General features: G+C 43.2%; 1 long non-coding RNA gene across 1 annotated transcript in view; it reads right to left on the bottom strand.

The window, feature by feature from the left end:
• LOC128346165 (uncharacterized) overlaps window positions 1–23,176 on the bottom strand; it is a 56,182-nt gene that overhangs the window by 19,106 nt on the left and 13,900 nt on the right. The window contains exon 2 of the long non-coding RNA XR_008316815.1: window positions 1,292–1,423. This is a non-coding gene — a long non-coding RNA (uncharacterized LOC128346165). The remainder of the gene's footprint in view (window positions 1–1,291; window positions 1,424–23,176) is intronic.

The raw sequence follows: 23,176 nt of genomic DNA, 5'->3' as shown, positions 1-23,176 counted from the left end.
AGAGGATTGTTGTGCAGAATGGCTTTCTATTTAAAGAAAAGAATCCCACCCCACCTCCCCAAAAAATCACCCACTGGACATGTCCAAGACCTTGGATGTGATGAGTTTTTGTTGCATTTAGACGTGCTGGAAATTTGTTTGTTACATATCTATACTGCCCAATCCAAATGTCTCTAGATAATTTACAAGTTACAATTCACAATTAGCTGCAAGTTCTTATACTCATACTATGCAGCCAATAACTTGACTGCAATAATCACATGTAGCCATCTGCATGTGGGTTGTGCGCCATTTCCTATGTGGATGGGTCCTCCATGCAGATTTTAAAAATTGGTTTAATTTATAAACAAATAGAAAAAGAATACACCAAACTGACATCGAAATTAAAATGACTAACTGGCATCATTCATAAACAAAAGCACATATGAATAATAACCAAACAGTATATATGTAATATCTGAGCATTACATTTTCAGAATGATTAACCTCTGACACTGCCCCCTCCCCAAAAGGGGGGGTAGGCTTGATTATCCTTCTGAAGACAAGGTTGAAGGGGCTAGCATAGACTCACTGCGGAAGGAGTTTTGCAAGCTAAGGGAAGCCACAAAGAAGTCCTTGCCCCAAGTACCCAATTTTTCTTCATACATTGGCAAAATCCAGAATACAGTCTTCTCAGATTACCTCAGCAAATATGCAGACTCACATGGAGTTAGGTGCTAACCTTGCTAACTGGGCAAGAGGCACCTTTTAAAGTGGTGAATCTCTTACATCTAGCAGGGAGAAAGCAACTGTCCCTATTTAATCCCATCACAGCATCCCTCCAGTGATTGTTGCTGGTGTTTACCCTATGTTTCTTTTTAGATTGTGAGCCCTTTTGGAACAGGGAGGCATATCTGTCTGTCTCTGACTGTCTGTCATCAATCATGTAAACTGCTTTGAGAACTTTTGTTGAGAAGCATTATATAAATATTTGTAGTAGTAGGTGGTAGTAGTAGTCCTTCTGACACCCCAGATCCAAGCCATTCTTAGTTCTACAGGTTATAACCAGTCCTTGGATTGAGTCTGAAAACTCTGGGAACAGTGCAGATCAAGCAAAACCAGTTTAATATGCTCCAAAAACTGAACTCCTGGCCAACTATATGTAGCAGCATCTTGTACAAACTATCGTTTTTAAGTATTTATCATGAGCAGTCCTATGTGCAGTTCATTGAGTAATCTAATCAAATCTGTATTAGATTAGATGCCATCACATTATGAGTATGTTTCCCAATGATTGGTTCGGTCTCCTTACCCCTGCCAAAATACTGCGCACCAACAGCACACCTTGTTGCCCTTCCTTACTGCTTTCCCATGTAGAAATGTTGAACGTGCAAAGGGAGCTGAAATCTATTGGAGATTAGTAGATCCTTGGTGATGATGAACCCTAGAAAAGAAGCGAGAGGAAGATCATGCTTAAGGGAGACGAAAGAGAGCAAATAGGAGTTTCCTCTGCGGCATTGTCAAGCACAGGTGTTAAAATGCTGAACGGCAAACAGGACTCGAGGGGATCCTTAACTGGAAATATTTCAAAGGCCTGGGACGCTTGGTGGGAAATTCAAGGGGAGGAAAGGGCGAAAGGTCTGTGGTGCAGCCGAAAAGCCTCAGCGTGACAGATTTGCCTTTCCATCAAACATTGACAGGTGAACTGCATACATCATGTCTGGCAGCTCCGAGCATTTGACAGAATGTGCGGAATGTACATGGCACTTCACATAAGCTATCACTCATTTCAGCTTCTCTTGCCATTCTTTCTCCCCCGTCAGCGAACTTTTCAGTTCTGTTGGGGTTTTTTGCTTTCTTTCACTATAAGTAAATAAATATAAAATACGGCCAAATAGCCAAAGGGCCAGAGAGAGAAACTATTTGGATTATATGAAAAATGTGTCAACCATGAGAATGTTTTCTGACCCTTGTCTGAATAGTAAACAACAGGGGAGGGAGAGAGAAAAGGGACTCACACCTGGGCTGGGAGACTTGCCTAAAAAAACCACGTCAAGTCTTTGAAACAAACAGATTTTCATACTTTTCTGGCCTCAAGGCATTTCAACATATGGAGCCAAGAATGAAAGTTAAAACACAGGAGAGCAAACAGAGCAACCAAATCCCATTTGACTGCTTGGGCGGTAGTCATGCAAGGGCCCCTTCTGTTGTCCATTGGCAAACAAGGCTTCCCTTGAAGTCCATGATTGATTACAGTGGTTGCTCTTATACTTCAGGAAGCACTCTGCACACTTATACAACTGTACCCCACAATTGGTCTGAAAGTCACCTTGGTGACTTGGTGAACCAAGCAGTTGCCCCAGGCACCTACCTGAAAGGGGTGCCAAGCTGATAAACTAATCATGATACCATTACTAAATTAACAGGGGGCTGAGGGCACTCATCACTAATTTATTGATTTATTGATTAAGTGCCATCAAGCTGGTGTCAACTCTCAGTGACCACATAGATAGATTCTCTCCAGGATGTCTTCCACTTGGCCTTTAAGATCCAGATTCTCTCAGTATATGTTCAGCATATAAATTGAATAAAGGAGGAGAAAGTATCCAGCCTTGCCTTACTCCTTTGCTGATATGGAACCATTCTGTTTCACCATATTCTGTCTGGACTACGGCTGCCTGTCCTGTGTATAGGTTTCTCATGAGAACAATGAGGTGTTCTGGGATGCCCATTTTCCTAAGGATATTCCACAACTTGACATGGTTGATGCAATCGAAGGCTTTCCTGTAGTCAATAAAGCACATATGGACTTCTTTCTGGTATTCTTTGGCTTTCTCAATTATCCAGCATGCATCAGCAATGATGTCTCTTCTTGTTCCTCAGCCTTTTCTGAAACCAGCTTGAACATCCGGCATTTCCCTTTCCACATAGGGCATGATCCTGAGCATTATTTTGCTAGCATGTGAAATTAAGGATATTGTGTGATGGTTTGCGCAATTTGTTAGGTCTCCTTTCTACAATCCTTTCCATGTATATGTGTGAGTGTGTGTGTGTATACACACGCACACTCACACACACCCATAGGCTTAGGCCAGAGGGCATGGGGGTGGGGAGGAAAACACAACCCCCAAGGGATCCATACATCTTCATGATCATTTACCATAAACCCTCAGATCTGGGTCAGAGTGCACTTGCAACAACAACAACAACAAAAGGCTATGCAAGCCCCAATAGATTTACATAACTTCTTGAGCATTCACAAACTAACTGGAACACAACATGTGTCCCTTGCTCCACAATTCAAATATAAAACCAACTTGGACATATAGTACATTCATAAGGGGGGAAATTAAAAATTAAAATCCCACAACACATGCCCCTTTCTTTACAGTTCTCATGAAGACCTTTTGGATCACAGACGTACTTGAGCATAGTGCATTTGTTTAAAAAAATGTTTGTTCAGATGTAATGGTTAGTTCCATTTCCACTAGATGTAAAGTACACTATGGATAGAGAGAACTCTTTCTGGCAGCTTTACTGTTGTAGGGTGGAAATTCATTAAAAATCACAGGATTTACCAATTTCCTTGAAATAAAAATACACAGAGTCCTGCCATCTTGGACTACACATTTGCCCAGTTTCAGAACTCCAAGCCCAGCCATTCTGGAAATGTAAAGGGTTGGGAAAGGAAGGACATGTTGCACTTTTTTTATGAAGACAAAAGGCTGATTCTTTCACATGAGGGTGGAATGATGGTCCAAGGAGGGGTTCACTTCCAGAAGTTGTTGTAGTTTTCTGTTATTACATAAGCCCTTAAAGGACTTTGGCTTTTTTGAAGTTTTTTTAAAAATATCATTAAAAATTGAAATATGATTCAAAATATTAAAAACCAACAGATCTAACAATCTCCTTCAAAATTAATACAAAGAGTCTTACTAATCTGTCCTACATCTGAGTCATTTCAGAACTCTAGGTCAAGCCATTCCAGAAATATGAAAGGGGGTGAAAGGTGAGTGAAAATCAACTGACCTGTGAACTGACCTGCTACAAAATCTTTGCACAGAGTCCCGATAACCTGTCGTATATCTGTGCCAAATTTCAAACCTCTAGTTCAAGCCATTCTAGAAACATAAAAGGGGCCCTCTTTTTCCTTGAGGAAAATCATGGGGCCCTCTAGGAGAGGGAGCACATAGACCTAGGCCCCCAGGCCCATGCCTAAAAGTGCCCTGGCCTGCTTCTACTTCCATGGACCTGGTTCAAAGGTACAATATATGCAGTAGATCCTCCCTCCACACACACCCAACCTGTCATCATGATGGGCATTTTTGTAGTAAAACATAATAGGAAGTGGACTAAAAAAGCTATAGATCAAGGTAGTACAGTCCAGCTTTAAAGACAAATTGTTGCTTCAGCCTCCAGCCTAGTAACTTTATGTAAGCAAAATATTTTTTGTAGTTCCGACTTTGTAAAGTCTGCCTGGTACATAGAGACAGGGAGTTTGTATATCAACAAACTATCTTTTCATGGTTGCTGGTGCTCAGTGTATAAGTAAAGTGTATCTTTCTGAAAAGAATAGGGAGGTAATGACCTGGGCTGTTTTTAAAGCAACTTATAATGTGCCAAGTGGCAAACTACACAGTTGCCCTCCATAATTAGTCATAAGATGATTGCACTGCACTTTTCATCTTGAAATGCCTCTTCTTAAGTGTTGCATTTGCCAAGTGGTAGCCAAGACCTATTTGTGTAACACAACTTCCTTATCTGATTGCTTGACTTTCTGTGTGGTCTTGTGCTTCATACTAGCTGACTTAAACCAGAACATATGTAGGACATAAAAAGGAGTGGCATTTTGTGTGTGTGGTTTTCCAGGCTGAACCTGCCCATACCCAGGCCATTAGCATATGGGCTGAACTTGGGACATCTGAAAGTCAATGTCCTACCTTCTTGCTTTGAGAGATACATGCATAAATAATTTTTTTTGCCCTTTGTGCCAGTTCTCTGACCTGCCAATCAAATGGTCAGACATCACTGCAGACAGGTAGCCCAATCTACTGCCCTCAACCACTGCCTAGATGTTAGCAGCAGCACTGATGGTACCTGGAAGGAAGATATTGCAACTCAGAGGCACAGCTATCCCGACATCTTTCTCTGAATTCACATGCTGAGCAGAACATTGGGCCAGGGACCAGGTGGTTTGCTGGTCTCCTTCACCTCTTATTTCTTTTTCTTTGCCTTGGAACACTGTACTAAATCCAGAAGAAAGTATTAGGGATGTGCACAGAACTGGCGCCTGCTGGTCCAAAGGTGTGGGGGGGATCTCTTTAAGGATTAAGATGGTGCTCTTACCTCTCCCGCCATGTTTCCCCCATCAACGCAGTATTTGCATACAGTCTGGCAGGGTGGCAGTGTACCTCCCTTCCGCCCCGTTGCTTCCTGGGACCGTTGCTTCCTTCCGGTCTGAGGAAGCAACGGGGCAGCATGGAGGTACGCTGCCGCCCCGCTTGAACAATTGCAAATACAACGCTGGCAGAGGAAATGTGGCGGGAGGGGTAAGAGCACCCTCCCCCGTACTTAAAAAGATCCCCCCTCCACCTTTGAACCAGCTCGAATGCCAGTCCATGGAACAGGTTCAGCACTCCTAGAATGGAGCACCAAACAGTTCCATGCACATCCCTAGAAAGCATAAGTGGAGGATTTAAAAGAAGCTCTGAGCCAATGAACAACACCCCTTGTCCTCCAAGTGGACATGCCACAGGGACATAAATATTCTGTCCTGTAGGGATGACTGTAGCCTTTTCACTACTTTGGATGAGAAAAGTCCATTCTCCCCGCCATCATCACCACCAGCAGCCTCCATCTCTTCCTCCCCATTGCTACACCTGCATGTCTTCTTCCTTCAGTAGCAAGACAAAATGAAGCCACCCTATAGCAACTGCTCTGAAAAGAACCTGGTGTTTTGCCAGCTCTTGGAGGCACTCCCTATGTGTCTATAGGAGACAACATTTCTCCACAATGTTATGCCTTTGACTGTATATCTGAAGACCTGCTGAGTCCCACACAAACCGGCCTGGGTATTGAGATTACCTGAGGTCTTCCCTCGGGGTATTCATGCCCTTCTGGGGTGAGTTAGGTGACAGCTGGTGAGAAGGCATTTTTGGTAGTGACAACCTATACAGAATGCCCTTTCCAGAGAGGTCCACCTCGTGCCTTTGTTGTTACGTTTAAGATGCCGGGAAGAAATCTTGTTTATTTGCCAAAGCCTTTTCTTGAAGAGGTATTGTGCTATATGATTGATTGATTAAGTGCCATCAAGTCAGTGTCGACTTAGTGACCACATAGATAGATTCTCTCCATGACGGTCTGTCTTCAGTGTGTCCATTGTATGATAGTTTGAGCCTGGTCATTTGTGCCTCGAGTGAAAATCCTAGTTTGATTTGTTCTATGATCCATTGGTTTGTTTTCCTGGCTGTCCATGGTATCCTCAAAAGTCTTCTCCAGCACAAAAGTACAAAAGCGTCTAACATACATAATTATGTTTACTGCTGGTTGTCATCCTGTTATTTTGTCTGCAGTTTCTACATTCTTTTATCTGCTTTTTATTATTATTTTATGTTATTCTAATCTTGTATTGGGGGTGGTTTTTATAGTATTTTTAGTTTCCTGCTTTGAGAGCTTGCCTGAGTTAAAAACTGGGAATACTAATTCTGGCAATAACTAAATAAAAAAATAAATTGCATTCCAGCGTTGCTCCTAGCATAGGACCATCATACTGCTTCATGAATGAGTGGGCCTTCTGTCTTGGGCATTGATAGCACTCGATTCCCTGCACCTGTGTTGCCAACAGTTGGGAAGAAGCCATAAGCCAATCAGAATTTGCCATCCTGCAACTGAATAAGGAATGTGGCTCCTATTTTAATTTTAAAGATCCTGTAGGAATCATCTGTCAGCTTAGGTTAGCTGAACATCACCTCTGTCATGTACAACAATGAAATTCTTTTATCATTACTTTTATAGAAAGGTTTGAAGTTAACAGTCTTCAAAGCAGCTTTATATCTTCTTTCTAGTTTGATCCCAGAATTGGCATCACAGATGTTTGCCATAGTTGGGGGATGAAAAGCATTATGGTGAGTGTACTTCTCTCTGTTTCCTTTAGAACTCAGTTTAGTACCAGAGAGATCATAACAGCCATATGGGGAGGAATCAGCACATTTTCTCCCTCAATCAGTCATGGCAGAGATGCATGAACTGCTGTGAGCTACCTTGGTGTCCCCCACCCCCACAACACCACCACCACCACACACACACACACACAAACTGGGAAGAGCTCTCATAACTCACCATGCTAAATCAAGTGTCAGGATCCAGCCAGACTCTGACCTACAGGAGTCCAAGCCTTGAGGAAGAAGAGGAGGAGGAGGACACCCCAACTGAGACCACTAGCCCCAGTCATAGCCTCTTAGAGCTGATAAACCCAGAGCAGCCAGAGCTTGGTGCCTCTTCTCCAGCCCCTTCCATGGAGGAAACCTGGAGCTCTGGGGATGCAATGCCCCCATGTATGTTCCTGCAGTGATGTTAACAGTGATGTTACTTAGTACTCCCTCTGTAACCCTGAATCCACAGGAATGGAGGTGACACCATGCTAAGGCTGAGCATCAGCTCTGAAGGCAAAATACTCAACTAACTGCTCAGGGCTTCATAAGAACATAAGAACAGCCCTGCTGGATCAGGCCCAAGGCCCATCTAGTCCAGTGTCCTGTTTCACACAGTGCCCCACCAGATGCCACTGGAAGCCACTGGCAGGGGTTGAGTGCATGCCCTTCCTCTTGCTGTTACTGCTCTGCAACCGGTTCTTAGAGGCATCCTGCCTTTGAGGCTGGAGGTGGCCTTTAGCCTTCCAACTAGTAGCTGATGATAGACCTCTCCTCCACAAAGTTATCCAAACCCCTCTTAAAGCCATCCAGGTTGTTGGCTGTCAACACATCTTGTGGCAGAGAATTCCACAAATTGATTATTTGTTGTGTGAAAAACTACTTTGGTTTGTTGGTCCTAGATTTCCTGGCAATCAATTTCATGGGATGACCCCTGGTTCTAGTGTTATGTGAGAGGGAGAAGAGTGCTGTGGAAGAGTGCCACTGGTGCATAAAAACCATGCGTGATTTTATAGACCTCCATCATGTCTCCCTGCAGTTCTCCTTTTTCTAAACTAAATAGCCCCCGGTGCTGTAGCCTTGCCTCATAAGGAAGGTGCTCTAGGCCCCTGATCATCTTGGTTGCCCTCTTCTGCCCTCTTGGTTGCCCTCTTCTGCACCTTTTCCAGTTCTACAATGTCCTTCTTTAGATGTGGTGACCAGAATTGTACGCAGTACTCCAGGTGTGGCTGCACCGTAGTTTTGTTTAAGGGCAATTGTTTTGTATAAGGGCCCTTTAGGGCCCTTTAGGGATGTGCACGAATCACACAAAATTTGAATTGTGATTCAGAACACATCCCTTGCCCTTTTAAAATGGAGGAGAGCAGGTGCACACCTGCTACTCCACTGCTCACTGCCACCTCCTCACAGCTATCTTTGAGCACCAGTGTCACTCTCCCCCAGCTGCCCCCACACAACACTGGCATGCATATGGCCACCATGCATGCAGGGAGGCCATGTGTGTGCCCGGGTTGTACAGAGACTGCTGTGGAAGAGTGCCACTGGTGCATAAAGACAGTTGGGTTTCTGGCAGTGGGTGAAGGCTGTTAGGGAGGGATTGGGTCCATGGGTGGTAGGGGTAGTGAATGTGCCTCTGAAGCAAGGGGTGGTGCTCTCTCACTGTAGGAGGCAGTCAGGTCCCTCCTTTTAAAAAGCCCTCATTGGACCCAGCTGATGTAAATAACTTTTGACCAGTTTCTAACCTCCCCTTCTTGGGCAAGGTACTGCCTCCGCTCCAGGCAGCCCTGGATGAATCTGATTACTTACATCCTTTCCATCCTGGCTTCTGGCCTGGCTATGGCACAGAGTCACAATGGAATGGGATGAATCCTAATGGGATGACCATTGGGAATCCTGTGTAAGAGCAAATCATTTTGTTAGAACAAGACTGGTGCGGGAAGTTGGCAAGCCAGATCCGTAACTTCGGGGTAAGGATTGGCTTTGAGAGATGGACATACAGTTATTCATAGTGAGATCAGTTGGAGACATCATGTGCGAGTATTCTTTGTCCTCCATGGGAGTTGTTCTCCATGTTCATTCTCTCAGAAGGTGTGCTATTTTGATGAATTTTTCCAGATAAAATTATCATTTCTGTCCAACCATAGCTTCTGAGCTTTATACAGTGCATCAGACTTCTCTCCTGCCAAAACCTAAAACAGTGAACCGGCAGCTCTGCACTGTTGGTGGCAAAAAAGAAAGTAACCAGAGACCTGGCGCTGCCCTGTGCCAACATAGGCAAGGCATCCGCACCTGTGTCAATAAGAGAATCGCATACGCATGGAAACGGCAGTCCCACCAACAGTTGCTTCCTTTTTTTCACTCTTTCAAAAAATGTGAAATGGGCTTCTGTGTTTGAAAGTCCTGCACTAGCCCAGCCAGTCTCATAGAGGTCTGAACAAATCTAAGATTTAAGTACAAAAGAGAGAGTATATAGATACATCTCTAAATTCCAAACAATAGGGGAGGACTGTTGACTTCATGCCCTGCTTGCGAGCTGCCCAGAGGCATCTGACTGGCCGCTGGTGGAGACAGAATGCCCAAAAAGACATGCTTTGGTCTGATCCAACAGAGTTCATTTTAGGAGAACATGCAGATACGGGATTAGCAAGGAATGCAAAGTGGAGTGGGGGAAAGAATGAAGAATAATCTCTTCTGCCAAATTAAACATAACTTGAATATTATTCGTGCTTAAGAACAAATCCTCTGCCTTTTTGAAGGAGGATCAACGTTGGCCATGGAAACTCGGTACTCTGGAGAGAGTTCTAAGGTTCCTTCTCCCTGTTCGTTGCCTTATCCCCTTGGGGCAGTGAATGGTAAGAATTAGGACATAGGAACATAGGAAGCTGCCATATACTGAGTCAGACCATTGGTCTATCTAGCTCAGTATTGTCTTCACAGCGTGGCAGTGGCTTCTCCAAGGTTGCAGGCAGCAGGAATCTCTCTCAGCCCTATCTTGGAGAAGCCAGGGAGGGAACTTGGAACCTAGATGCTCTTCCCAGAGCAGCTCCATCCCCTAAGGGGAAGATCTTACAGTGCTAATACTTCTAGTCTCCCATTCATATTCAACCAGGGCAGACCCTGCTTAGCTAAGGGGACAAGTTATGCTTGCTACCACAAGACCAGCTCTCCTCTCCTAAAGGTTGAAAGACTTCAACCTTTAATTGACGAACTGGGTAAATTAATAGCTTAAACCCTCTTTTAATTGACCAAAGGCCACCCCTGCTTAATTGGACGACACCTTTTTAAAAAAATAAAAAATGAATCATTTTTAAAATATGTACTTATAAAAACTACGAATGGCAGCACCATCTAAAAAGAGGCATTCCACTTCCACTCTCATGAAGGAGGTAATGCATCTCCTAAGGGTTCCTGCGGCAACATAGACAAGCATTGTCTAAAAACAAAGGAAGCATGCTTCTTTTTATTTGAATAGACTGTTGGGTCCCATGTACATTTATGCAGATATAATCAATTAATTAATCAATTAAAGCCCATCTGATTAGTTTCCTACATTAGTTGCCTACAATTTCTTTACCTGGATGTCAGTCATAGTGTGAGTACACAGGATACAAGATAAGCAGGTATGGCCTGTAATCTGCCCCTGGAACTATAGAAGGGGTGGAGCTATAATTGGGCAGGCATGTCCAAAGAGCCCACCCTGCCTCTGGGGTCACCTCGCTCCCCTCCCCTCCCCTCCCTCCCTCCCAACCAGCTGGCCATCCAGTCCTGCTGCCTAACTGGCTCACTCCTCATGCACTCCCTCATGCTCTGCTCCCACCACCCCCTTGCCAGGCCCCTTCTGGCTGGTGGGAATCAGGAAAGCCCCAGATGGGCTGGGAGGAGCCTTGTGAGGGAGCAACACGAGCAGTGTGTGGCATGATCACAGGTGACTGAGGATTCCACATCCAAATATGGGCTCTCTCTGACATTGCTATACCATTGAAACATGGGGAACCATGTTCAAGCTGCTCTGAGCCCTTTAGGAAAGATATATATTCTTGTTTGCCTGGGTATATAAGTAAGCATTTTCCATGAACATGATTAAGAAATTCAGATTTTGTACATAGGGTAAGAAATGCACAATCCTCATGCTGATCCCAAAGCAACAATTTCAGTAATCCTTTACACAGTAGTGCGAAGCGCCGTTGATGTCAGTCAGACTGGAATAGTATAAGAAGCCTCCCTTTCCTATGCCAGAAATTTTCACAGCTCTAGTCCTAGAAGGTTAGCCGGGAGGTCATAATTTCTTGAGAGCATAGAAGCGTTTGTAATAGATTCTGTATGAGGTCATGCAGCTGCACATAGTAGAGTATCATGCTGTGGCTTTGCTGTTAACATTTGGCCCTGGATTTGAGTTTCTAGGAAGTGTAGTTTTCTATGTCCAATGAATGTCTCTCATTACATCTGCTTACAACAAAGAGTAACTAGGTCAACAGTGGGGTGAGTCAAGTTTTGGCTTGGCTGCCATTGGTAGGGAAGGTGGGAGTAATCATTAGGCCAGATTAAGCTTGACTTGGAGACTTAACAATTTTAGGGGAGCCCTAGGGTATGAGCGTTCTCCCACCCCTGCAGCACGGGGATGTAGTGGAAAGTTCACTTCTCTGATGGCTCCTCTTGCTTCCCTCTGCACTGTAGAGCCTGTACAGCAGTTGCTAAGGCCCCTTCTGCAGCTGTTTGCACTGCTTCCAACACCATATATTCCATCACCCATCAGTGCAAAGGCCTTCACTCAAAGGGCATTACAGTTACAATACAAAAGGATTAACTGCTTGGGTCTCCCTACCATAGAGATGACCTCTTCACCTCTGTGCCATTGCTATTTGACAGATCTGCTAATAAAGGCACCCTCCTAAATAGTTGTGCAAAATTTGTGCAAATGTCTGGGATTGTAGCACTTCAAAATGCAGGTAGGGGACACTACATTCGAGTGCTTTCTCATGCACACAAACAAAAATCTCTGCAATTTATGTAAAATTAACATGTCAAGTAGAATGCTGTACTGAACCTCTGTCTGTTCTCTGTCATACGATTTTCAACAAGAAGGGCATTTTTACTTGGAGAAGCACTCAAAAAAACACAACCACCACCCCACAGATGCATTCCTGATTTTTCTTAAAATGTGAATCTCTTCTGAGCAGCCTTTGGGGGCCTATAAGACTGTATTTACCTGAATCCAATACTCAGTTTCCCCCAAGTTCTTTGATGATAGAATGGGGGGGGGCACGGGGGCAGTCATCTTAAATTCAGACTGCTGTTCCTTTTGGGTAAATACAAGTATAACTTGCATGTAACCTTTATTTTTTAAGGGGGTTGTCTTAAATTCAAGGTCATCTTCTGTTTGTGCAAATATGATATAGTGGCTGACATCCAGACCAATAACATGTACTTTATTCCAAACTAAAGCAGTGTAGGCACTTGTGCAGAGGGGGGCAATTTTCGCTATCTCCCCTTCCCTCTGAAGCACTCTGTGACACCCAAACATATCTCCTTGAAGGTCATACAGCCCTCGGGCACATATATTTGGGTGGTGCAGCACTTCAGAAGAAGGCGGAGACTGACAAAAATCACTCCCCTTGTAAGCACCCTTAGGCTAGAATGCCACATGCTACACATGCATGTGCTTTACTGCACACACACTTTGTTCATCCAGATGACAGCCAATATATGCTTTAAAAGACTGTAATGTTTTATTATAATCATTAAGGCCCAAAATAGGTGTGACATGTGAGAACCCTCTTTAGTGCCCCAACATTAAAAGCAATTGCTGCTGGAGGAGGTGCAATTTGGATCAGAGTCATGGTATGTGGGGGAGAGGGTTAACCCTTTGTCTACTCCATGGCCCCTATCCAAATTGCACCCTCAGCTAAACTTCCTGTTAGGAGTGGAGAATGATGACTGTGGCTTGAGGAGAGCAATTCAAGTCAGGGAATTGCTGGGGGAAAGGGTTGGAACCTCTGCTTGTGCCCCATGCCATTGCACTGATCAAAATCCCAATCAAAATGGTTTTTGAGAAAGAAAAAGATTTTGGGAGTTCCAAACATGAAGCTCCCATCTCACATGCCCTCATTAGTAAAGGTAAAGTTGTGCCCTCAAGTGGTTGTCGACGCCTGGCACCCACAGAGCCCTGTGGTTTTCTTTGGTAGAATACAGGAGGGGTTTATCATTGCCTCCTCCTGTGCAGTGTGAGATTATGCCTTTCAGCACCTTCCTATATCTCTGCTGCCCAATACAGGTGTTTCCCATAGTCTGGGAAACATACCAGCGGGGATTCAAACAACCTCTTGCAGCAAACTTTTGCTCGCTAGGCAAGTCATTTCCCCACTGTGCTATTCCCAATTGTGTGCCCAATTTATCAAGGCGTTTTCCCAAGGTTACCACCATGATCCCCACCACACATTAAGGTCATGGAAAGGTCCATCTCCGGCTGCCACCAGCTTACCTGGTGGTAACTTGGAATCTGGCCTTCTCTGTTGGCATTCCTGGGCTGTGGAATACACTCTCTATAGATTTTTTAGGCTTAAGATAATTAATGGTAAATTGTGCTGTCAAGTCGGTGTCGACTTCTGGCGACCACAGAGCCCTGTGATTGTCTTTGGTAGATTACAGGAGGGGTTTACCATTGCCATCTCCCGCGCAGTATTAGATGATGCCTTTCAGCATACTGTATATCGTTGCTGCCCGATATAGGTGTTTCCCATAGTCTGGGGAACATGCCAGCGGGGATTCGAACCGTCAACCCCTGGCTTGCTAGTCAAGTCATTTCCCCACTGCGCCATTAGGGCATTAGCAGCCTTTAAAAGAGCCCTAAAGATATTTTCTTGTCCTGGCCTTCTGTGATTTTTAAATGGTTTTAAATTGTTTTAATTTTTAATTGTTTCAATGGGTGATTTATTTTGTTTTTATTTATGGGAACTGCATGGGGCATCTGGGTTAGGCGATATAAAAAATCAAGCAAACAAATAAACATATGTTCAGGTTAGGCTATGAAGCAGGGTGATTCTCTTGACTTAGGCTTCCTTAAACAGCCTTTGCAATTGTAGTTCTGTGAAAATGATGCCAACTCACTATCACAGAACACTAGCTTCTTCACAGAACTATAGTTACCAGGGTTTGTTGTGAGGGAAACCAAGACATCAAAACTCACTTGTGTGGCACAGATATGGCCTAGGAAGCCTAGCAGAAGCTGAGAACTATTGCTCTAGGATTGATCCTGCCCTAAGCTGAGAGGCATTCTGTGCCAGTCCATAAGACAGCAGTGTTTTTATAAAGACTTTGCATGGAAGGATTCAATTGGCAAATTCAGTTAGTAAAAGAACTATAGTAAGAACAGGATTACAGTATTAGTCAATAAGTAAACACGATTTGGAAGAGGAAAGTCAACACTGCTTTCATAAAGGAAAGTCGTGCTTCCTAAAGCTTTCTCTCAGAGTGCCAACAACAATATGGACAGGAGCCAACATGTCAATATATTGTACACTCTTTTTCAGAAGCCTTTGCAGAAAGGTCTTTCAACAAAGACTTTTAAGAAAAACAGTCATGGGCAGAGGTGACAGACTGTTTTTATGGGTTTACAAGGCCTTCATAAGTAGCAAGGGACACACACACACACACATTGTGTATGAAGGTTAAATGATAACCCAGCCCCAGCACATTTGAAATTACACTTTGTTTACTAAATATTCAAAGATATTTAGGATGGAGTGGTTTCAAAAGCCTCTGCAGAAATGATAATTTTCCTTAAATAATTTCCTCAGAGTGCAACTGTCTCTAGCACCATAGAAAAGGCTAAGCAGATGCAAATTTAAATTAGCATCTGTTTAGATGCAAACAAAAATCTTCTCAGTGTATGTAAAACTAATATGTCAAGTAGGATGCTATATCAAACCACTGTTAAACACTGAAACATTCGTAGAGCATGGCACTCCTATACTTGTTCATAGATGTGTGGAACCAGAGGTGCACCTTGGTAATTTTGGAGCCTGGACCTAAAGGCTTTCAGAGGCCCCCCCCCCCCCCCTGCAAATTAAGCATCATCATGCTCGGCTGGGCAACCACATCACCAAGGACAGACCAAAGAGGATTTGGAGGCCCCAGGAGCTGTGGAGGTCCTGGACTTTGGCCCCAAGGTCCAGGGGTAAGAGCACCTCTGTGTGGAACATGAGTCCTTGGATCATCAGATGTTTGTTTGTTAATTCAAATTTGTAGACCGCCCCAAAACTTCGGCCTCTGGGCAGTTTACAACAACATAAAACAGATTAAAAATGAAAACCACAGTCAAGTTAACAAGTCTGGGTGAAAAATGAGTCTGTAGAGACTTCTAAAAGCTGTCGGAGAAGGGGAGGCTCATCTCAGCAGGGAGCATTCCAGAGACTCGGGGCAGTAACAAAGAAAGCCACAGATGAGCTGGTGGCAACTGCAAATGAATCTTTCCAGATGATCTCAGTGGGCAATGGGGCTCATAATGATGAAGACACTCTCTTAAAGACATTCTCTTAATGCCTGCCAAAATTCCTTCTTCTGCTAACACTACAGAATCCTGTCCTCCTTTGCATGTGGTCACCCTAACACAAAAACTTTAAAATCACCCCCACACACACCAAAAAAAAATTGCATTTAATTTTTATTTATTTATTTATTTTTGAAAAATTAAAACATTGGGAATAAACAAACATTTATAAAACTGGAATAAATACACTGGCCTGATTCAGCTCTAGTCACATATTCAAGTCTCCAGAGAGGATTCCACATTGATACATCCGGTCAGTTCAATAGTACCCAGATGAATCCTATGATATAGATAAGGGATTCACCTGCATCGGCTATGTGCAGAAAAAACTACTTTCCTCACGGACCTGTCTTGAAGGACTCGGGCAGCTATGCCCACATTCTGGCTTCACAATCGCTAATATGGAATGGAAATCCCATTGTGCACCTAAGACCATTTGATGCAGACAATGTATAGTTTCCTCATATAATCATTTCTTATTAACATATGATAACAAAGGTTGGGGGGGCAGGGTTTGCTCCTGTTCTTTCAATGCATTGTGTGGGGCTGTGCCTCTAATCTGAGAACACAAAAATGAAGCCATGATCCAGATAGATCTTACCAGCTTTATTTGAATAAAAATCTCATTTTTTTAAAAAAAAACCCTTCATTCCTTCACATAGCCTGGAACACAAGCCATCTTTTTTTAAAAGGGTATCAAGCACAACAGCGGAGGCCCCTTTGCTTAAACACCATGCAGCAAGGCAATGAATTGTCCTTAGCTACCTCAGAAGCTCCCGTCAGAGGAATCTGGTCTTCTTGCCTTCATTTCTTTCAAGGCCAAACTACACAAGACATGGGAGATTCGTGATCAAATTTTTCAACCTATCTATCTCTATGTAAAAGCAGCTTTTGTGAGGAAGCTCCAAGTTTGATCAGAGCACCAACACTGGAGCAGAAGATCTTAAGCCTCTCTCCATATTCTATTTTTCTCCATTCTAAATCTCACCCATACTCCACACACACCGCTATATACTCAAGCTGATGAACATGTATAATCTGCCATATTTAACAGCCATGTTCTTCTTATGGAAATCATTCATTTCTTCTTTATCTGAAAGCCAACTTACAAGGCCACAAAAATCAACTACTTGTTGAAAAGAACCATATACATTTTACAAAAGATGTTCTTAATGAAATGGTAGCCCAGGATAATAGTGGTTAAAAGGAGTCACAAATCAGGTTAATTATAATGATCCATTCTGTGATGGTGTCCTTGCTTTTGCTTATCTTACTGAATTCAAGCCCTTGCACTGGCGAGGAAGGGAATGTTTTCTTTATGTCTCTCCATATTACTCCAAGTTTAATCCTCAGATGTCTTTCTGAGTTAAAATGCTGAACAAAGATTTGTCTCCAAGGTTAGATGATGCATACCCAAAGCTCATGAAGAACCTTTACCTTAAGTCCTTCTGTCCTGTCCTTCTTTAGGTGCTGCAGCTAAAACTGTATACCCACCCACCCCCCTCTAATTTGACTCAATCATTGATTGAACTAATTGAGCTAATTAATTGAATTAATTGATTGGTTAAAATAAATACATTCACTAACTTTAAAAAAATAATAATAATAAATTAGCTGCCTTGCCTAAAATGATACACACTTATCCAGCAACAGCAATCCTTGCTTAGAAATAAATTACAGTTTCCATATATGGCTTCACATCCACTGTTCATGCATGAGGCTACTATGGCTGGTTACTTCTCACATCTAGTAGATCCAGTTGCACACAAAATCCTAACCCTTTTCAGACAGTACGTCGTACCTGCATACAGATGTGTGTGTGTGTGTATTTGTTTGAATTACTATACATGCATTTATTTTAAAAGTGACCCTGGGTACATGTCTCCTCACAAGCCAGGGATAGATAGAAAATGTACTACTGAACATGTATTTAGAATAATGTATCAGTAATTGTACATGTACAGATCTATTGTACATATGTTGAACATAATATGTGAGAAGGGCTCCTGACTCTTGTGGATCTCTGACTGGAGCTGTAGTGTTTCACACAAAGACTTGCATGCTTCATGTTGTGTATAAATTTAAGCAATGTGCTGGATCAGAGAAACAAAACCAAAAAAAAAGAATTGGGAGTAGATCCAGCACTGATGAGAGCAAGTACTTCTGTACATAATGCTTAATTAACATGTGGAAATTCAGTGCCACAAGATGTGGTTAGGGCTGGTAGTGTAGATGGTTTTTTAAAGAGGATTAGGCAATGAATGTAGGACTAGTCATGATATGGCTATTAGTAAGACGCAAGTTTTGGCTGGTATAGAAATATGTTAAATAAATAAATAAATAAATAAATAAGTAAGTAAGTAAGTAAGTAAGTAAGTAAGTAAGTAAGTAAGTAAGATAGATAATTGGAACCTCCATGCACAGAAGCACTATATGTAAGAAATATCAGATTCTTGGGATGAACAACATAGAAAGGCCATCTTCTTCATGCCCCACTTGTGATCCACCAGAGGAGCCATCTGGCTCGCCACTGGGGCCAGTTTGAAGCAGAATGTTGGAATGGATGCACCGTGGTCTGATCCAGTCAGGCTCTTTTTATGTTCTTAAAAAACAACAACGGTTCAGTGGAATATCTTGAGCTGTTGGTGCGGTCTGGATTCAGTCTTTGTTTTATTAATTAAACCTGGTAAGTCAGTCACATGTGCTTGTCTTTGGGAAAGGCTAAAAATATGACACCAAAATATGGCTGCCACATGAAGAAAGCTGGTAACAGCTTTCCATAAAAAGGGGTCTGTTCTATCTGTTTAAGGGAATTATTTATGGTGTCTGCAGTGTCATTCCAGATTTGCTACGGCCCATTAAATATCCACCTGGACGTTGCATCATTTAACAACTGGAATGTGTAAGCTTTCTGCTTTTCTAAGACTGCACGTGGTAGAAGTTCTATATGTGTACACACACACACACACACACATACACACACATTTATAAATCCATCTGAGCTGAGCCATGCAATGGAATAAACTTGTATCCATCCACATGGCAGGATGGTTTTATCTTTCATTATTCACTGCATACATTTGCAGGCCAACTGTTTATTTGCCTTACTTCCATTTCACTCATCATTTTAGTTTGCTAGCTTACAATAGCAGCCTAGAATAGAATGACTTAGACCACGGAATCGTCATATGGCTACCATACAGACTCACTCTCCCCTTGTCCCGCCAATGAAATAAAGAGAATACACTCTCTCTTATTGCTGATCGGGTAGACATGGTTTTTGGAAAGCCCATAAACCTCCCCACCACCACCCATAGTAACACTTTTAAGAGCTGCTTGCACTCATGGCTTGCTGCACTTTCCTGGCCATTTAATAATATGCATCTCATCAGTATTATCTGTGCAGCACTCAGCTGGGAGCTACTGTGGCCTTGTGGACAGAAAGCCCAATCACGTATTATGTTCAACATTTGTGCAATGGTACAGGTACAGTCATTCACATGTTATGCTGAATGCAGATACAGAAGTATACTTCCTCTCTTACCAAGCAATTGAGGGGCCTGTATCCAGGTTCATTTTTAAAATGAACACAGGTACAGTCATTCACACAAACAGATGTACTTGTGTACAGACATCTGTACATTCGTACAACATAATGTCTGAATTGGGCTAGAGTTGGCCTTGCATCTGAGAAGCCTGTGCTCCAGTTCCACTTCTGCGATACATTCATTGTGCAGTGCTGACCAGCTCCTTCTCAACCTGATGACTCAAGGCCCAATTACATGTTATGTTGGAGTTCCAGGACTGAGACTCCCAATGTAATTTTCTTCTTGTAAATACAACAGTGGGGCAGCAGGGGGTGGGGTGGAATTTGGATTAGGAACACAGCTTTGGAGGTAGGGGGTCTGGCCCTTTGCTCCATGCTGACTCTCCCAAATCACCCAAAACTGATGATAGTCAAATTAGAGTTTAGGGCAGTAGCCCTGTATGTTTAAATCATGTGCTTGCTCCATTCACAAATGAAGCACAGTGGTGGGGAGATAGGAGGATATAATTTCAATTAGCTAGTTTGGATGCCACTCTCTGACTGGCCTCATCCCATGCAGTTTGGGATGTGAGAGTGCACCTCTTGCCCCCTCTCAACACACTGGAACATCTTCACCTAATGACACAAGGGGCAGTTTGCCCCAACCCACCACAGAGTTAGGCACAGCACTCACAGCACACTCACATCCCTGACCGCATGGGACAGGGCCTGTTGGAGAGTATCAACTGACTGTGAAGAGGGAGTATGGCTGAGGAGAACTGAAGCCTCACCGACCCATAGTCCATCACCCCAGATACGTCTCTCACAGCCTGGATCACTTGTGGTATCAGAGCCAAGCTGAAAGGAAGGGGAGCACACCATTAAAGAAACCAGGTGACTGCTGTCAGAGCTCCTTTGGCCCTATGGCCACCTAATAGGTTCATGGCACGGTTGATATTTGAGCCAGAAACCTCCTGGCTTGTAGCTTACACACAGCCAGTACACTACACCAGTTGTCAGCAGAAATGGCTTTTAAGATTTACTTCTGAAATTAATAATAAATCAAGAAGAACTTGAGTTAAATAGTATGGCACCATCGCATCATGAACATGGTTCAGTTCCAAAATTCACCATGCTTAGGAGCCTGGAATAGGAAACATGCTTACATGAACACCCATTATGTATTTTCTGAATCTCTGCCTATTGGCTATGCTATATCATACCCTTTTAGCTTCAAACCATTTACAATCATTTGCCCCAAAGTCTCCATAGCCTTGTGATAATTTAATCATTTTAATCATGACAAGCATTTTCATTCTTGCAGCTGAAACACACCTACAAAACCATGAAAACACCGGGACATCTACTTCAAGAGAGGAACTGACAATATTGAATGAAATGACAGCCAAACCATATATGTCAGCATTTGAATTGACAGACTTCCCATGGAAATCTGCTGCTCAAGATCAGAAAAAGGGAACTGCAACATGTTTTATTATAATTATGACATTTTAAAAATCCCACCCTTGCTCCAAGGGGTTTGGAATATCATATGTGGTTCTTCTCCAATCATTCAAAATAGAATTCCTCCAGCAGCTTTCACACATGCCTTATCCTTCTGTCCTCAATATTGGAGTGAAGAGAGGTGTGTTTTTAAACACTAGGAGACCCACAACACAGTTTGAGAATGCCTTCAGATTTTGTTAGGCTTAAATTCTAGAATGCCTAGGCTTGATACTAATTTGTCCATGAATTCTTTGTTCTAATATGTGTACAACAACTCAGCACTGGAGATAAAATTACCAAAAAAAAAAAAAAAATCCACATGACAAAATAATGCTTTTCTCCAATTTGCCCTTGGAAAATGGAGGCCATTTTGTTTAATATAAAGCTGGTTGAAATGAATGGACGTCTTTATTTTCAGCTCAGTGTGCCTTGGATTCAACTCCAAGCCTAAGTTGTCTTTCCTTTTGATAAGTCTTTCATGTCCCAGATCCCCACCTACCTTGTCAGATATCAGTGGCACTGGAGGAAACAGAAAGTTGATAAAAGTTCCTTTGTAAGCTGAAGTCATTTTTATCAAGCCTTTCCCTCTCAAAGCTACCCAGCCCTTCCCTGAGATTAGAGAAATCCCTGCTTGCAGCAATTAACATTTTAAAAAGTACAGAACAAGCAAAAGGATTTTCCCCCACATTGTAAGAGTCCATGCTTAAAAATACAGGATTGCTGTGAATTGTGGAAGAAAATTGTGGAATTAAAATACAGTACTTGGACACTGAGACCTTGCCAGTTTTCTTTCTTATATGATGTGTAGTTTTTAATTCTCAGCAACTGTACTGCCTTGATGGTGAAGTCTTCCCAGGCTCTGGAACTACTCTGCCCACCTTGGCTGGCCATTCCCCTTCCCAGTGTGGAAGCACTACAGAAATTTCAGGGGCAGGGTGGGACTTGGTCTGGGCAGCAACTATCTAGTGGGTCTGGCTTTTGCCTCCTCCCCTCCTGGCTCTCATTCTGTGGCTGCTAATATAGTATCTTTTGAGAAGACTGACTGTTATGACCACATTCAGATGTAGCACAAAACCAGAGGTTGGAGACTTTACTTATGCCCCCCTCCAGCCAGTTCAGCCGGCTGTTTGGCCATTTTTTCGGCCTTCTTCCAGTGGTTTGGCAACCTTTTTGGAGGCCAATCATGAAGGTGCACGGCCAATCACACAGTGGCTCCAAAATGGCCACTGCTGTCGCCGGGAGAAAGCCGGAAACAGGCCGAACAGCTAGCCAAACTGGCCAGAGAGGGGCATAAGTAAAGACAATGTGGGGGAGGGGAACCTCCACGGCCCCCCCCCCGCCACCTCCAGCAACTCCCTGGGGGTGAACCCCATAAAACGTTTGCAACCCAGGGTCCAGGGTCAGACTGAACTGGGGGTGGTTCAGTTCGACCCCAGACCGTAGAACCGAACCGGTTCGACATCTAACTGGCTCAACATTGAGCTGGTTTCCATGTCTGTGCTACTTGGGAGCATTCACCAAGACAGGGAGAGCATTCCCTGTGGCTTTCCTCCATAGAGCAACCTGGCTCTATATAGAGCCCCAATAGCCTGGCACTCATTTATCTAAAAAGCATCAAGGGGAATAACAAAAACTTCAGATGCAGGAAACCTTCCAGAGAGGCAGTTGGGACATTAGACAATGAGGGAGTAAAAGGGATTATTAAGGAGGATATGGAGGTTGCAGAGAAGCTCAATGAGTTCTTTGTGTCCGTCTTCACAGCAGAGGATACTGAGCATATACCTGTTCCTGAAATAGGCTTTTCAGGGATGGAGGCTAAAGAACTGAGTCAGATAGAAGTGACAAGAGATGATGTTCTAAACTGTCTGGAAAACCTGAACACTAACAAATCACCAGGGCCGGATGGCATCCATCCAAGAGTCCTCAAAGAACTCAAATGTGAAATTGCCGACCTCCTTGCTAAAATATATAACTTAGCCCTGCAATCAGGCTCTGTACTGGAGGACTGGAAAGTAGCAGATGTAACACCAATTTTCAAAAAGGGGTCCAGGGGTGACGTGGGAAATTACAGGCTGGTTAGCTTAATGTCCATTCCAGGCAAATTGATGGAACGCATCCTTAAGCATAAAATTGTAAAGCATATGCCATACTGGGAGAGAACCAGCATGGCTTCAGCAAAGGGAAATCTTGCCTCTCAAACCTTTTGGAGTTCTTTGAGAGTGTCAACAAGAGTGTGGATTAAAGTGATCCTGTTGACATAGTATACCTGGACTTACAAAAATCTTTTGACAAAGTTCCTCATCAAAGACTCCTGAGGAAACGTAGGAGTCATGGGATAAGGGGACAAGTATATGTGTGGGTTGCTAACTGGTTGAAGAACAGGAAACAGAGGGTAGGTATAAATGCAGAGTTTTCACAATGGAGGGAAGTAAGAAGTGGGGTCCCCCAGGGATCTGTATTGGGACTGGTGCT

This window comes from Hemicordylus capensis, chromosome 2 (genome assembly GCF_027244095.1).
Source record: "Hemicordylus capensis ecotype Gifberg chromosome 2, rHemCap1.1.pri, whole genome shotgun sequence".
NCBI classification, from domain to species: Eukaryota; Metazoa; Chordata; class Lepidosauria; order Squamata; family Cordylidae; genus Hemicordylus; species Hemicordylus capensis.
The sequence above is the reverse complement of the archived record's forward strand: the minus strand, read 5'-3'. Positions and strand labels throughout refer to the sequence as shown.